The sequence below is a fragment of the Lynx rufus genome, unplaced genomic scaffold (genome assembly GCF_022079265.1).
Source record: "Lynx rufus isolate CCGP_SWC_20201006 ecotype Redwood Valley unplaced genomic scaffold, mLynRuf1.p SCAF_8, whole genome shotgun sequence".
In the NCBI taxonomy this organism is placed as follows: Eukaryota; Metazoa; Chordata; class Mammalia; order Carnivora; family Felidae; genus Lynx; species Lynx rufus.
The window spans coordinates 107,754,731-107,772,085 of record NW_025814896.1 but is presented as its reverse complement, the minus strand read 5'-3'; positions in this window follow the sequence as shown (position 1 = coordinate 107,772,085).

Genomic DNA, 17,355 nt, shown 5'->3' with positions numbered 1-17,355 from the left:
CTTTTAATATTATTTTAGAAATATATAGAATAGATGAAGAAACTCTGAATGTAGTCATAACATTTAATCAAATATTTTTTGTCTTTTGATCACACACACACACACACACACACACTCACTCACTCAGAAGAACACTGTTTTGCTGAAAGCAGTCTTATTTGTTGGATAAAAGATTCCGGAAGAACCAATTAGCTTGATTTTTCATATGTGTCTCTGACATCTCTTGTGACACAGCCTTATTCTGACACAAACTAAAAAGCTGTACATTTGTCATTAGGAGAAATCTAATGTTAATTGATCACTAACAATACTTGGCATTGTAAGATATATTTTTAAAAGGGAAAGCATGTATTAGATGTTTAGATCTTCATCCTTTTGTTTTAAAGTGAAATGTTATTATGCATCCCGATGTTTATAGCAGCACTATCCACAATAGCCAAAGTATGAAAAGAGCCCAAATGTCCATCGATGGATGAATAGATAAAGAAGATGTGGTATACACACACACACACACACACACACACACACACACACACACACACAATGGAGTATTACTCGGCAAGCAAAAAGAATGAAATCTTGCCATTTGCAACTACATGGATGGAACTGGAGGGTATTGTGCTAAGCAAAATTAGTCAGTCAGAGAAAGACAAGTATCATATGACTTCACTCATATGAGGACTTTAAGAGACAAAACATATGAACATAAGGGAAGGGAAACAAAAATAATATAAAAACAGGGAGGGGGACAAAACATAAGAGACTCTTAAATATGGAGAACAAACAGAGGGTCGCTGGAGGGGTTGTGGGAATGGGGAAGGGCTAAATGGGTAAGGGACATTAGGGAATCTACTCCTGAAATCATTGTTGCACTATATGCTAACTAATTTGGATGTAAATTAAAACAATAAAATGAAAAAAATAATAAAATAAAATAAAGTGAAATTGTATTTATTTTATTCAAAAAATTTAAGACATTTGATTTTTTTAATGTTTATTTACTTTGAGAGAGAGATAGAGCAGGAGAGGGGGCAGAGAGAGAGAGAGAGAGAGAGAGAGAACCCTAAGCAGTCTCCATGCTGTCAGCACAGAGCCCTACACAGGGCTCAAATTCATGAACTGTAAGATCATGACCTGGGCTGAAATCAAGAGTCAGACACTTAACTGAGTGAGTCACTCATGCACCCCTAATACATTTGATTATAAATTAAAATTAAGTTTTAATAAACTTATTTAAATAAAATTGCATTAATAAAGGAAACTTTTTTTTTTCCTTTTTCTGTGAGAGAAAGTATCTTATGGTCAGAACAGATGTGAGCTTGAATTTTGTGGAAATGGGCTTGAAATTTGGTAGTTACCTGCTAGCAATACAATCACAGATAAAAATCATTTATTCATGCAATCATTTATTGAGTTTTTAAAAGTAACTGTTAAAGGGGCGCCTGGGTGGCGCAGTCGGTTAAGCGTCCGACTTCAGCCAGGTCACGATCTCGCGGTCCGGGAGTTCGAGCCCCGCGTCAGGCTCTGGGCTGATGGCTCAGAGCCTGGAGCCTGTTTCCGATTCTGTGTCTCCCTCTCTCTCTGCCCCTCCCCCGTTCATGCTCTGTCTCTCTCTGTCCCAAAAATAAATAAACGTTGAAAAAAAAAATTAAAAAAAAAAATAAAAGTAACTGTTAAGAAAGAGACCGTGTGAGACATAAGGAATTATCGAGAACACATGAGAAAATTGGGCTTTCATACTGAGGAAGAAAAGAGACATTAACCAAATTGCCCAATTTTCTACTACAGGAAGATGACCATTTTTAGAAGAGTCTGTTCTTTTTATATCTTCCATAAATGCTTTCCCAAATTACCCTCTTACACCTATAGATAAGAAGAAATGTTGATAGCCGAAGTGAACAAATTAATTCTGGTTCAATTCTGAAATTGACAATGCATTTCATAACTAAAAGATTCCTATATTTCCACCTGTTTACTTGAAGTTAAAATTTCTGCATTGTAGTATATATACAAATAAGCAATTATGCACATTGTGTTATGTACTCTGTCAGGAGTTGTGGGAGGACAGTACTCAAAAAGTTCCTCCTCTTTGAGTAAGGAGAGGAGGCTCCCAAAGGAATTGTTTTAAACACTGTAAGAAGCAGAGACTGATACCTGATTTCCCAGTCTTGTCTCCAATTTGCTTTTGAATTATAAAGTCCTGGGGTGATGAAAAGACCACCAAGGACAAACAGGGTGTGCTGGTCTCAGAAGTGGGGCTGTGGCATGGAGATGAGATAGGGCTGTAGACCCAAAACAATAATCCAATCACACAGAAGTTGTTCCGTGCCTGGAAAAGATGCTGGGGAAAGGGTTCCTCCCCAGCGGCAACAGTTAAGGACTTTACCTGACCACACGAAGAATATAACCAATGGGATGGGTCAGCAGTAGGATCCAACATGAAGGAGTTGCAACCTTGCCCCAAGAAGTGTTCCCCCTCCTGCATCCCTGCTGGAATAGTACAGGAATGTAGAAGAAAGAGGGTGAGCAGAAGGTAGACAATATCCCTTCCTCCCCAAGTCTTTAGAGCAGTGGTTCTCAGTTGGGGTGGTAGGGCTCCTTAGGGGCAATTTGGAAATTCTTGGGGGTGTTTTGTTGTCACGATAACATGGAAGTTGCTATAGACATTTAGTGGGCCAGGGTCAGAGAGGTAACGCATATTACAATGTGTGAGCCAGTTCCATACAGTGAATAATTGTTCTTCATTTCATAGAACTTTCCTATGTTCTATAGGACACTCATATAGGTGAAGAAACTTACTGTCAGAGCCTAGAACCTTACTCTCGTTTTTGTAGGAGTAAATATTTTTGCATGTTTTGACTTAACGCTGATTTTTCCAGGAATGTAACAACTGTGTGTATTGAGGAAAGATTGTACTTTGTTTTATTTGAAAATTAACAAGAGCTGTCCACAAGTTTGGAAAATCACTTCATTGATGGCAATGTTGCTTGTTAACCAACGTTTGTAGCTATTGCCCTCAGGGTAGTTCTACATAATGGGACAAGCATCTGACTGCTCCAACAGATCTTTTGGAATGGTGATACCTGAGTTTTATAAATTGAGCAGCATATTAGCTCATTTTTAGAATATTGGCATTTATTCCCCTTTTATGGTATAATTAGAACATTTTACAAAATTGTTAAAAATTATACATGGGATAGGTTATGTTATCCATTAATTTTATTTCAGAATCATGAAGAGCTTGCGACAGCATATTTGTTGTAGGCGAGGGAAGTTGGATGTGAAGGAATTGATAACCTCTCTAAGTTTGTAACTGTCTAATACTTGCAAATGTAGTCTGAAGTGTCAAGGGCAGGAATTGGGGGAGAAATCTGCATCAATTATGAGCTTGAAATTTAACGATACATGTGAATGAGTCAATTACAATAATGAGGCTCGCTCAATAACTCAAATTGACCAAAAATTTTCTGCATTGGTATGCCTTTTAGGGAACCACTGCTGGAGAGGAGTTCCACCAGAGAACTCCACTGGAGACAATCATTCCAAAATGACTTAAGGACCTTCCCTGTAGCTTTTATATTCCAACTGGATGATCACGTACTGGAAACGTGGAAAGAATGTGTAGGTAACAGTTTTGCTACTAACTAGTCGCTGCCAACCTTGTCTCTTTTCGTGTCTTCTACAGAACGATGATTTGCTAACTTTTGCTTCTTCATTAAAGGTCATAACAGCCCTGAGCTTTGCATCTCTTGCAAACCGAGAATTCAAATAAATTTTCTGTCTCTTTCAATATGATTCTGAGAATCATAAAGTGCAAGAAGCATAAAGTGTTTGCAATGACAGGAACTGTGATTCTGTACCTTCTTACATTCCAAGATACTCAGACCCATAGCTCATGTTGATTGCCTGTCCTTCTCCCAAACCCAACCCAAGGAGCACAGATGCTAGAAAGTTTCACTTGGTCTTTCCATTTCCAATGGATGATGCCAATTTCTTTATTCACATACATGATGTACCTGAAAAAATCTATTTATGATTACTTGACATCATTAACTCATTCTAAATGGCCCAAGAGGGCACTAAATATAGGAGTGTCTAGATATTGAGATGAGTTAGTCATATATTCTTATAGGAACAGGTGCTCTAAAAACAAAATCATGGAGAAAGAAAGAAGCTGGGCACGTGCTTTAAAAGATGGACTAATTTGAGAATGAAATCCCACCAGGAGGGAATAGTTAATTAAATCCTCTGAAAAGAATGGAATGGAGCCCCAAGGCTGGCTGGAGTCTAAACTGATAGAACACAGTGTTTATCATGCCCCTTAGGGTTTGTATCTGACCCTCGGGAAGGTTGTTCAGCTTCAATTTTTTTCTGTCCAAAGATTTCACTGTTAAGCCCCAGTTACCCATCTTGAAAATGTCTCCTACTGCCCAGAGATGAGACAGGGGAAGGGACTGATGAAAACCCAACGCCGCTAAGAGGACAGCTCAACGTAAAAGGATCTGCTTTATAGAGCATGGCCCATAGATCACACAACAGCACTGCCCTCCTTAACAAGGGTCAGCATCCTGATGGTTCAAGTTGCTTCTGATGAGGGATGATGGTGCTATTAATTGTTTAAGTATTATAGAAGAAGGAAAAACTCTAAACTGTTCCATTCACTTCTCTAAATTCTCTTTTTCCTCTCAAAAACACTGCTAGCTACCATTTTGGTCTCCCTTTGTTTCTTCTATAGAACGCTGAGTTGCTACTTACTACTTTTTGCTTCTTCATTAAAGGTCATATGATGTCTCTTTGCATTTGACATTCACATAAACAACTTATGTCCTTTTATTCCCTCCAGAATGCTATTTTCTTTCATTAAGTCCTTATTAATTTCCACTTTTTCCCCCCAAAAACAATAGTGGTTTCCTTTGATCCTTTGGAATTTACTATGTGTTCACCATCTTTTTCTATCACATTCATGATACTACATTTTTATGGCTATCACCTTGTAATCTTCACAAAGTAATTTGCAATAACAACATTGAAGATTTTTTCAGATATTATCATATTCCTGTGCAAAAATGAATTATTATTAACTGTGTCTATAACGTTAAGCAAACTAGTTCAGGATCCTAGATCTCAGGTTGAATGTATACAAAATGGGTATTGAACTGATTTCTGTCTCTTTCTTCCATTAAACCATTGAGATTTCATGATATAAAGTCTCAGCACTCACTTTAGGTTTCAAAGCTCATGTTCCATCATTTAGTCTATATCATATGTCACAAGAGTGGTGATGTGGATTTATCAGCATCCTCCTCCATATTTGGAAATTCCCTTTATCTTGTTCAAAACACCATCATTCACTTTTTCTGGAAAGATAACTTTGAGACAATACTGACTGTAGTGGTGTTTACTTAAAAATTAATGGCGTTTGTGTATTTTTTACTGTTTATTGCTATTGCTTTTTACAGAAAAAAAATGTTCTTTCCTGTCCATCTAAACAATAATTTTTCAAGTCAACAATCACTCAATTGTTTTGATGAGGAAGACTTTTCCTGTCTTTCCATGTGGTTCCCAGCATTGCCCATTAAGTTTAAGTAAGCTCCTCATGAAAGCAAAAGAATTTTTAGATTATCATAATTTTCTATCTTTATTGTAATTTCTCTTAATCAAAAGTAGATTTTCTTTTCCGCACTTTGTGTCTAACTCAGTGTGCAGAAATTTTTTTACATAATAAGCTGCCTTTAAATACATCCCTCACCCTTTATCATAGTAAATTTCAAACATAAGTAAAAGAAGGAGAAGTAGAGCTAGTCCCCAAGTACCTACTTTCTGCTTCGCCAGTTAACAACAAATTGTCGAGTCTGTGGCATCTAGATGTCTCCTCTAGTTGATATTGTTGATATCAACTAGTTGATATTTGTTGATTTGTGTTGATATTTCAAAGTCACTCCTAGATATTACATTATTTTCATCAGTAAATACTTCAATGTATATTTCTAAAAGAGGACTCTTTTTCATAACTGCAACAACATTGCCACACTTAAGAAATTGACAATAATCATTTAATTCCATCAGATAGCCCGTGAAGAAATGTCTCTGATTCTCTCATTAAACAATATGTTTGCCATTAGTTTGTGAGAATAGTGATCCAAATAACATTAAAACATTACATACGTATGAAGTGTCTTTAAGAACCTCTTTACCTATAAATCCCTCCTCTCTTTATTTTTGCAGTTGAATGTTCTAAGACATCAAGTCCTTTGTTCTGTCAAGTTTCACACATTCTGGAATTTGCTGAACACATTACTATGATATCTTTTAATGGACTTCTGTCTTCTATCTTTTCTATAAATTTCATTGCTTATCTGGCATGACTGTGTGATAGGCAGTCTTGTGTATATACCTCACATTTTGTCATATCAAGAAGTAAATAATGTCTGGTTGCCCTCTTTCTGTGTTGTTAAACTTATTAGTGTGTTCAGGTATCCTTGGCTTGATTCATCTCTCATAAAGTTCCCAACTAGTGTTTTCAGCAACCATTGATGATTATTGCCAGATCCTTTATTTCATTGGAGATTTAAAATTAGAAATATTCTGTCATTACTTCATAATTTACTAATTGGAATTCTTAAAAGCAGAACTTTCTCTTGAAAGGGAGCAGAAATTTGCCACCCCAAATATGTCTCTTTGGTATATGGATTATTTTAGAGTTATTATTTTTTAGAAATTTTTGTTTTGTTTTGTTTGTTTAAGTGTGTTTGTTTGTTTTTGCATGCGAAAGATTGAGAGTGTGTGTGCACAAGCAGGAGAGGCAGAGAAGCAGAGACAGAGAGAGAGAGAGAGAAGCCCAAGCAGGCTCTGCACTGTCAGCTTTGGTTTTGTTTTTGTGTTTCTTTTTTTAGGTTTATTCATTTATTTCTTTTTGAAAGAGAGAGAGAGAATGAGAGAGCATTCTGGCGAGCAAGGGAGGAGAAGAGGGGGAGGAACAGAGAGAGAATCCCAAGCAGGCTCCATGCCATCAGCACAAGCCCAACATGGGGCTTGAACTTGCCAACCGTGAGATCATGACCTGAGCCCAAACCAAGAGTCAGACGCTTCACAGACTGAGACACTCAGGTGCCCTTAGAGTTATTATTTTTAAGAAGCAGACAACACAGGAGAAAACTGAATAGAAGCTACCATTTTGTGAGAAACATTTACTTTTACAGGGAAATCTCCTTCTCTGTACCAGAAGGAGGATGACCAACTTTCTAGACATTCTTATCAATGGAGAAGCCATGTATTTAAGTCTCAATAACAACCAGATACTTGATTTCTGTGCTTTTCTTGATAGCCTTTCATAACTGGACACCCTCAACCCCAACATTTTTCTTTTCTTTCTTCATCTGCAGATGGCATTTAAGGTGATGGTTTGGGCCATTTTAGGAGTTATTCAGTTTTCCTGCATATCTTCCAACATTTATACAAGAGGTATACACGCTACTAAACTTCTGTTTATTTTTCTCCTGTCATTCTGTCTTTTATTACAGGGGGTCTCCGCCAAGAACCTAGAGAAGCACAGGGAAAATTATTTCTCCTCCTCTACTCTCATCAACTGTTAGGTTACCCTGAAGTTCGATTTGAAGAGTGTTTTAATACTTTCAGTAATCCTACTTATGCACACTCTTTCCCTATTTTCTCCTATTTGGCTTAATCCACTTTTTAATGTATCCCCCCCTTAAAACAGCATTTAATTAAAAACTGAAAAACAGCATTATTTCAGTTAAGTCTCCATACTTTATAGAGACTTAAACATTTCCTGTTATGTTTAAATCCAGGCAGTTTTTCTAGAGGGCAATCTGGCAAACTTTTTATTTTTAATGCGCACGCCTTTAGTCAGAGTAATTCTGCATCAAGTAACCTAGCCAAAGAAAATAATTGAAAAATATGCACAGATATAAATGCACACAAATTCAACACAGCATTGTTTATAATAGCTAAAAATTATTGCAAACAATCTAAATGTCTAGCAATAGGCTATCTAACACATTGTGGTAATCATGAGCAACCATTGAAAATGGAATTATAGATCCATGTTGACATGAACAGAATGATCTATAGATCAATATAAGATACAGATCTATACTGACACAAACATATATTGTGTTAAAAGCAGGTTACAAAAAATATCATGTATAGCTAGATGCTATAATTATAAAAGGAATAAATTCATGAGAATAGATACAGATATACAGCTATATGCATAGAAAAATTCAGAAAGCTTATCCCTTCAAATGTTACTTATATAGATTTCTGGACAGTGGCACTGAAGTAATTTTCTCTTTCTACTTTACTTACTTTCATAGATACATGCCTTTTTTTTTCACAATTAACAATGAAAATAAACCAAAATTTTATTTATTTTTTATGATTAAAGAAGACTTTTCAATCAATAATAAAAAAAAATGTCTTTAATTGCAAAGAACACAATAAATCAATTTTCAATTTGTAAATAAAGAAGATCCTTGTTCACTGTCACTTGAGCCTAACACACACCGCTCTTTCTTCTTCCCTTAAATGTCATGGTGCAGATTACAGTTAAATAGTTTTGCTAGTGCTATGATTTCCACCTTCCAACTTTTAAAATTTTATGTCTACGCTTGATGCTTCTTATCACCTGTGAAATTGCTGACTTTATACTAAACAGGGCTGCTGGAACCTTTACACTGAAGGCTAAGTTTCTCAAAAAGAAGACTTTGCCATTGCTAATGTTCCGTGGTCCATGGAGACTCTGTGCATATTATGCTCTTAAATTTTTAGTCTCACTTTGTGGTATAAGTATCGATAACCTCACTTGACAGAGGAGAGGAAAGGCCATGTTCACACAGCTAATAAACTCCTAAGCTGGGAATCGGATCCAGGATTTTTGACTCTAAAGTCCATTCTTTGCCCTCTTGACCACTGTATCCCCTATTGGTCTCATTCACCTCTTTCCTACCTTGAAAGTCTCATCTGACAAGTCTTAACCACACAGAGAAGAGCTTACTTAATTCTCTGCCTCCACATTTGTTGGGATAGATTACCTTATCCATCAATGTCTAACCCCTCATCACTAGCACAACATTAGCTCCTGTGAAAGAGGGACATACTACTTCTTTCACCACCCTATGTACTGAAACAGTCATAAATTGCGAGCCAAGCACACTGATTTGTTATTGCTGCCTAGACATAATGTTTTTCCATCAGTCAGATAGAGGAAGCACACCCTTCATTAAAGTAAGAAGTAACCAACCTCAGACATCTGTCTGGAAATACCCTACTCATATACCCCGTGGCAAGAAAGTTGACAGGAAATCTGAAATGATTACTCCAATTGCAATGAGCTGAAACAGGTTGTTTAAAATTACAACCAGTGCAAATATCAGATAACTGGCAAGAGAGGGCAAGATTCACGTTTTAATCAAAATTTCTAAGGCAGAAACTTTAATATGCATGTTTATATATCACATGGGCAAATCTTAAGAAAATTAAGAAGTTTTAAAAGATCTGTATCCATCTATGATGCGTCACCTGAGGAATGAAAGGGGCAGGGCATCAACTATGTAGGATAGAGCACTCTTCCGGCTGAGGGGAGGAATGTAGTGAGAAGGACAATGGGCAAACTTGACCTATGTCTAAGCCAGGGGGATCAGGTGGGCGTGAAAACAGAGGAATCGAAGATGTATAGAGAGCCAAGTGCTGTCAACAGTGACCTAACCTGCATGTGATAAAGCAATGTCCGTTTGCATGACAGTCTTGCAGTAAACTTACCCTTGCATGTTGTGAAGTAAAAAAAAAACAAAACCCTGAGACCTTGAATTGGAAGATCTAGATTCCAGCTTGACAACATCTATCACTCAAATTAATCTTTAATCTCTGTGAGTTACTCCTTTTATAAAATGGAAATGAAGCATTTCATCCCCCAACCCACAGAGTCACTGAGATTGAATGAGAAAACACTAGGCATAGCATAAAGCATCATGTTAATGCAAGGCTGAGATTTTAGAATTATTTGCCAATTACCCGATCCTAACTGTGCTCTTGCCTGTTTCAGAGATGCATCGTCCGTCAACAAATGTTTTCTGAGAGCCTACTTATGTACCAGGCCTGTTCGAGGTGCTGCCCGTACAGCACAATAAAACTGACTGCCCTTCTGGAGTTTACATAGCCAATCAGTGGAGACCAAAATTATAGACTACTAGATTTGTGAGGGCCATTAATGCATCCAACTCAACAGATATTCCTGAGCACCTCCATGGGTCAAGCACAGCGATGGAATAGAACGTACACACCATCTGTTGTAGAGCTTATGGCTTAGAAGCCTGGCGTTGGCCAAGTTTAAGGTGAACCATAATACAGCATCGTACAGCTAAGATAATGGAGCGGAGACACACAACCCCTATTTAGGAGTCAGGAGAGCATCCCGAGGGAAGCAGTGCACATGGCAGAAGACAGAATAGAGAAGAGGGCTAGTGACAACTTTCCCATGCTACCCTGCAGTTTTGTTCCTGGCTGCGTGCGTCCAAGAAAGAGACCTGAGACACAGAGGATCTAGAAACTGTAACACATGGTACATGATGAAAACAACCCCTGATGATATCTATCTTGGAATATTGAAGACTTAAACATAATAAATATCTTATTATAAATAAAATAAGCTTATTTGGTGTGATTCTTAATATCAAATTTCAGTTTAATGGCCAAATATAAATCTTCCTAAAATCCCCATTCCCATTTCTTCTGTTTTTCTGGAAATACCCTTCCTTCACTCTTTAACCAACTCACGTTGCCTCACCTCCACTCCAATATTCCTTATCCTCTTCCCTGCTTTTCTTTTCTCCATAGCACTTAACACCTTCCTACATGTATATATTTGACTAATTAATTATTAATCTGCCTTGTCTCAAAATAATATGTCATGTGAAGACAGAGGTTTTATATGTTTTGCTTATAGCTATATTTGAAGATAAATGTCTGCCCTATAAATATTTGTTGAATAGATGAAGGAGACTTGTCCAGAATATGAAATGCCACATAGAACATTTTATTTCTATTGTAGCCAATTGAAGGTGATGGCATTATTTCTTTGAGTATTAATGCAGTGGGTAAAGAGTATAATCAGATAGACCTACGATTTTTTTTTTCTGATAGAAAAATATATTTTTCCTTTTATGCTTCCAGTGGTAAGGAACTCATTACCTCAGGCAAGGTGGATAGACAACTCTGATCTCTCCTATTTTCTTCTTACATTAAACCAAATTCTGCCACTCTGTAAACTGTCCTGAGTGATATTAATTTCAATATAAATTGATATTCAATATAGAGGTAGACATAAATCGGTTTAGGATTGAAAACGTGCCTACAAGTTATAGTACTAATAAAAAGATAACTTTCATGATCTAAGGCATTCCATTTAAGATTAGTCCCACTGTTCTCCTTTCTGCAGTGCAAATGATGAGACTGGCCGTCTCTCAGTAGGTTGTCTTCTTGCAAGGCTGGTTTTCACTGATCCCATTATCCTTGATCAGGACAATTGCCCTCTAGCTATATGATTTTAACTATGGCCTCCTGGCTTGGGAAGCAATGTTATCAGATGATGTTTTTAAAATTTTTTAATGTTTATTTATTCTTGATAGAGAGGGAGAGACAGAGCACGAGCAGGGGAGGGGCAGAGCCAGAGGGAGACACAGAATCCGAAGCAGGCTCCAGGCTCTGAGTTGTCAGCACAGAGCCTGATGCAGGGCTTGAACTCATGAACCCCGAAATCATGACCTGAGCTGAAGTCAGATGCTCAACCGACTGAGCCACCCAGGCACCCTGATATATTTAGCCCTAACGGATTATCTTTTCTATAATTACTAGTCATAATCTGCAGTCTTTGTTTTCTTCTTTGGGCCATATGTTTAATCTGCATAATGAAGCCTTATCTCATGGCTACTAGATAGAGTACCAGAAAGGGAAATTTACTTTTGGACAAAAATATATGTGATTTCTCAGAAAAGGATACTGTCTCAATGGTAAGATTAAATATATCTTTCAATTTTTTTTTTTTTAAGTTTATTTACTTATTTGGCAGGGGGGGCGGAGGGAGGGCGGGCAGAAAGAGAGAAGGAGAAAAAGAATCCTAAGCAGGCTCTGTGCACTCAGCATGGAGCCAGATGCAGGGCTTGAACTCACTAACTGTGAGATTGTGATCTGAGCTGAAAGCAAGAGTCGTATGCTTAACCAACCGAGCCACCCAGGTGCCCCAAATGTATCTTTCAATTTCTAATTACTTCGAAATCATACCTCCTAAAGCTTTGATGTCAACTTCTTTTTTCCTCCACCATGCCTTCTAATATTTTGATATTGTTTTCAGTAATGAGTATAATGGTAGCTGACATTTCTATATTGACTATAATAGTAGCTAAAATTTATTAAATGTACTTAGCACTGCTCTGAACACTTTATAAGTATGAAGTTACTTAATCTTCTTACCAGCCCTTCGACACAGTCGCTGATAGAATCTATGCTTTAAAGTTAAAGAAACTGAGGTACAGAGGCAGGGAGTAAATTCAGGCCGTTTGGTTCAGGAGAATCGTGCTCATGACCACAGTGTTAGAGCTTAAATGGATTCACATTTGGATTCATGTTTGCAAAGCTTTAGTTATTTGTATGTGCAAATAAGTTGAAACAATAGTCTAAGAGTATACTAAAAACCTTTGTGGAAAGAGGAAGACATAATGAATGCAAAAAAAAAAAAATCATGACTTTCTTGGAGTCCTAAGAAATGTATGTAACTAAAATAATCAAGGTATTGAACTATGTCTTCATCATCTTAAACTTAGTTATAAAATAATTACCTAGGGATCTATCTGTTGATAGCTTAGTGTCTTAGATAAGCAGTTTTTGAACTTTGTGGGCCCAATTATACTCTTAAAAATCAGTGAGGGCCTAACAGAGCTTTTGCTTTTGTGGTTATATCTCTGGCTATTTATTAGAAATTAAATTTATTAGAAATTAAAACTAAGAACGTATTCGATATGAAGTTACTCATTCAACAAAAATAATAATATGTCCACTACACGTTAACATAAGTGATAAATTTTTACCAAGATAACCACATTTTCTATAACAAAAATATTCAGCAGTGAGAATGGTCTTGCTTTCCAGATCTGCAAATATTGCTAACGTTTGGCTTAAGAGAAGGCAGTTGGATTTGCATATCTGATTTTCCATTTAATCGGATTTGTCGCAATATCACGCACTATGTAACTTCTGGAAACCTCCAGTGTACGCTTGTGAAAAGATGAAAAAGAAAACGGCAAATTACACCTTCATATTATTATGAAGAAAAGAGCGTTCACCTGAAAGAATTTCCAATACGTTCAGCAGCACCCGCATCACACTTTGAGAACTGCTGTCTTGCAATGACTGACTAGGAGAAACACAAAATAAACCTTAGGACTTCCCATAGATACTTACATAAACTAGATTCTCCTACTTTCAGTTCTATTGAAAAAAAAAAAACCAAAAACAGCAACAAAAAAACAACCACAAAGCTTTCTATGATGTTTCTGAAGTTTTAAGGAGTTCAGAGGAATCTTGCTCCCCTCAGCAATTTTCTATTCAAAATGTAGTTAACAACCTTAACATATTGCCAGACTTGTTTTATCTCTAAAGGGCTTTTGTTTCCTTTGAAAGCATGGAACTAAATAAGTAATGAGGAATTAAAAGCAATTTTTACAAGTCAGTTAAAGCATTTTGAGGACAATTGTGGACTGTTTTGATTTTGCTATGAAGTGTCAGATTCTCTTAAGAACTATGATCTTTTCCTGTTGGCATACTCTTCATATCATCCAATTTGCAACAACCTATTTTCCTTTGTTTTCTTCTAAAGGGACCCTATACAGTCTCTGGGTCCAAGGCCTAAAGCAGAGTGTTGTCTCAGTTTCCCAGGGCCACCACAGGCTATTGTCCAGACTCCTTTGCCTCGATACCTGCTGGAGTTCATGCATTCATTTAGGGCTAGAAAGATCAAATCTTACCCTTCTGAGGTTTGCCTTAGACTGAAAATAGACAAAGATATAATCTAATGTTAGATAATAATAAGCCCTAGAAAAAACTTAATCATGTCATGGGGATAAAGAGTGACAAAGAAGGGATTTAGGTAAAGTAGGCAGAGAAGGCCTCCCTCAGCAGGTAACAGTGGCCTAGACATCTGAATAAAGTAAGGGAAAAATCTATTTCTGGGGCAAGGGCAGTCGTGGTAGAGGTCCTAGAAAATGCTAATTCCCTCATGCCAAGAAGCTTGGATTCTTTGCATTCGAGGAAAGAGCAGGAGCCAGTGTGGCTGGAGCAAAGAGAACAAATGATAGAAATATAGGAAAGGAGATGAAGACCGAGAGAGGTTGTAACAACTTATTCTAAGAGTGCTGGAAACTAATGGAAGGTAGGAAGTAGAGGACTGTCACGTTTGAAGAGAATCGCTCCACTGTGGGGAACTGCCTCAGGGGCATGACGGAAGCAGGAAGGCCTGCGTGGGGAGAGTTGCCAGTGGCTTTCACTAGGATGTTAGCAGCGGGGAAAAGAGGGATCCAATCTGAGATCTAGTTGGACGGTAGAAACAACAATTCGTTGATGGATCAAAAATGGGATAGACGAAAAAGTAAGAAAACAAGGCTAAGTGGATTTTTCTGTTGAGCTGCTGGGTGGATGTAGTTTGCTCTTTACTCTCATAGGGAATGTAGGGGTGAGAAATGAAAAGTTTGGTTTTGAATGCGTTAAGTTTGAGATGCCTAGTAGAGCTCTAAGAAGGGACGTTGACGTCTCGGTTGAGAATGTGAGTCTGAAACCCAGGGTTGTGGCCTGACATAAAAATTGGAGCAATAGGGGCGCCTGGGTGGCACAGTCGGTTAAGCGTCCGACTTCAGCTCAGGTCACGATCTCGCGGTCCGTGAGTTCGAGCCCGGCGTCGGGCTCTGGGCTGATGGCTCGGAGCCTGGAGCCTGTTTCCGATTCTGTGTCTCCCTCTCTCTCTGCCCCTCCCCCGTTCATGCTCTGTCTCTCTCTGTCCCAAAAATAAATAAACGTTGAAAAAAAAATTAAAAAAAAAAATTGGAGCATTAGTGACATGTGCATCATTGCTAAAATCCATTTAAAAAGTTGGGAGCACGCTGGAGCCTGATACTTCCAGTATTAGCTTTGTCCTGATGATATGACTATATCAAGAAGACTAGAGTATCTTGTGAGAAATGTACATTTCTTTTCTCTCCAAAAAAAAAAAAAAAAAGCTAATTGCAATGGAGAACATGCACTATTCTCTTGATTTCTGAACATCTAGGAATAGCGATCACCCATTTCAGATTTTCTAACATAATTACCTCTCCATAGTCTGTCTTGTTCACTCCGTTTATATCACCAAACTTAATGCCTACTGCGTATTAAGTACTCATTAAATTTTTGAAGGTGTGAGGGAACCATTAAATCAATGAATAAAAAGTTAACCGTCTATTTTCTCTGATATTTTGGTCTGGAAAATGTGGTTATGATTAATGTACAGGTACATCTTACTTATAGCAAGTGTAATATTGCAATGACAGTGTGATGCATTATTTGCAGCATTCGGTGTTTAAAAATATATAATACTATCCTCTGAAAACAGGAATAGAAAGCTTGTCAAATACATAAGTAAATTTCTTGGGCAACCTAATCTTTTAAAATTTATGTAGTGATTTTAAAGTTTACTTATTTATGTTGAGAGAGACAGAGACAGCGCAAGTGGGGGAGGGGCAGAGAGAGAGAGGAAGAGAAGGAATGCCAAACAGACTCTGAGCTGTCAGCACAGAGCCTGATGCGGAGTTCAAACCCACAAACTGTGAGATCATGACCTGAGCCGAAATCAAGACTCTGAGGCATAACCGACTGAGCCACCCAGGTGCCCTTAAAATTTATTTTAGTAGGCTGAACTACCATGGAGTCTGAAGAAAACGTCAGGTTTCTTTTATCTTAACAGACAGAGGACCTTACCATGTAGTCCTAGATTGGGGAGCTAAGGTTTTGTAGCTCCCTATTCCTGGAACCCTCTGAATGCCTGCGAATAAATCAGATCAGTCCTCTGTGCTTCAGGCTGTTATCTGTAAAATAATCAGCTTGCTCCTGTCTCCCTACCCCTCCCTATTTCTTTGTCTCACGTTATTAAAAAGAGGTAATTTCCTGGGGGACCTGGGTGGCTCAGTCAGTTAAGCATCCGACTTCGGCTCAGGTCATGATCTCACAGCTTGTGAGTTCGAGCCCCGCATCGGGCTCTGTGCCGACAGCTCAGAGCCTGGAGCCTGCTTCAGATTCTGCGTCTCCCTCTCTCTCTGCCCCTCCCCAGCTTGTGCATGCACGTGCTCTCTCTCTCTGTGTCTCAAAAATAAATAAACTTAAAAAAAAGAGGTAATTTCTTGCCACTTAAACAATATTTTAGAAATGATTGCTCAACTTTACAGTCACTACCCAAATGAAAAAGACTTTTGACCTTTTGCTGAAGGAAGAAACGGGGGTCAGTTGGCATGGGAAAGTTTTCTTCCTTTGGCTGAAGATGAACTTGACTGCATTTTTTTTCTGCTCTGTACACTTAAGCCGCATGGGTAATTTATCCTTGAGTTGAACTGAGTTTCAGTAGGTGTGTGTGTGTATGTGTGTGTGTGTCCGTGCATATGTGCCTGTGCGTGTGCATGTTTGTGTATAGGAGACTTGGTCGACGTAGGAACTAAATACAAAGACACTGGTTGATAAACTTTCAAGAGGCCTAGAGTAGGCTCAGTAAATGTTCATTTCTGAATTAGAGTAGCTTGATGTGGCACAACGAATTTCCAGGATAGTTGTGACTCAGTACTTTTCAGGAGCTATCCGGACTTCAGCTTGGAAAAAAGTCAGAGATGATCACAATGTGTTAACATCTTTTCAGAAAAAAAAAAAAGCTCTATTAATACATAGCATTATTATTATTCCAGCCTGCCTCCTTCAGCCACACATTTCGGCATCAAATTGTAAAAATCCAGTGATACAATTTCTGGAGGGTTGTTTCACTCTCTCTCTTTTGCCTGTTTGTTAATATTGTTTGAGAGGTAATTTCTTTTTTCTGCCTTTTTATATTCAGCTATATCTTGGTTGGGGGTGATAGAAGGCCTTTTCTTTCTCAGTTTTTCTGCTCTCCACACATACATTCTCTCTCTCCTTCACACACACACACACACACACACACACACACACACTTACCGATTTTCTGAAAAACAAAGCAAGTCACTTGTTTAAGGCTGTCCTACTTGTCATAGGGAGGACAGTTGTTATTTGAGCCATAATCAGCATAGTACTGCGCTG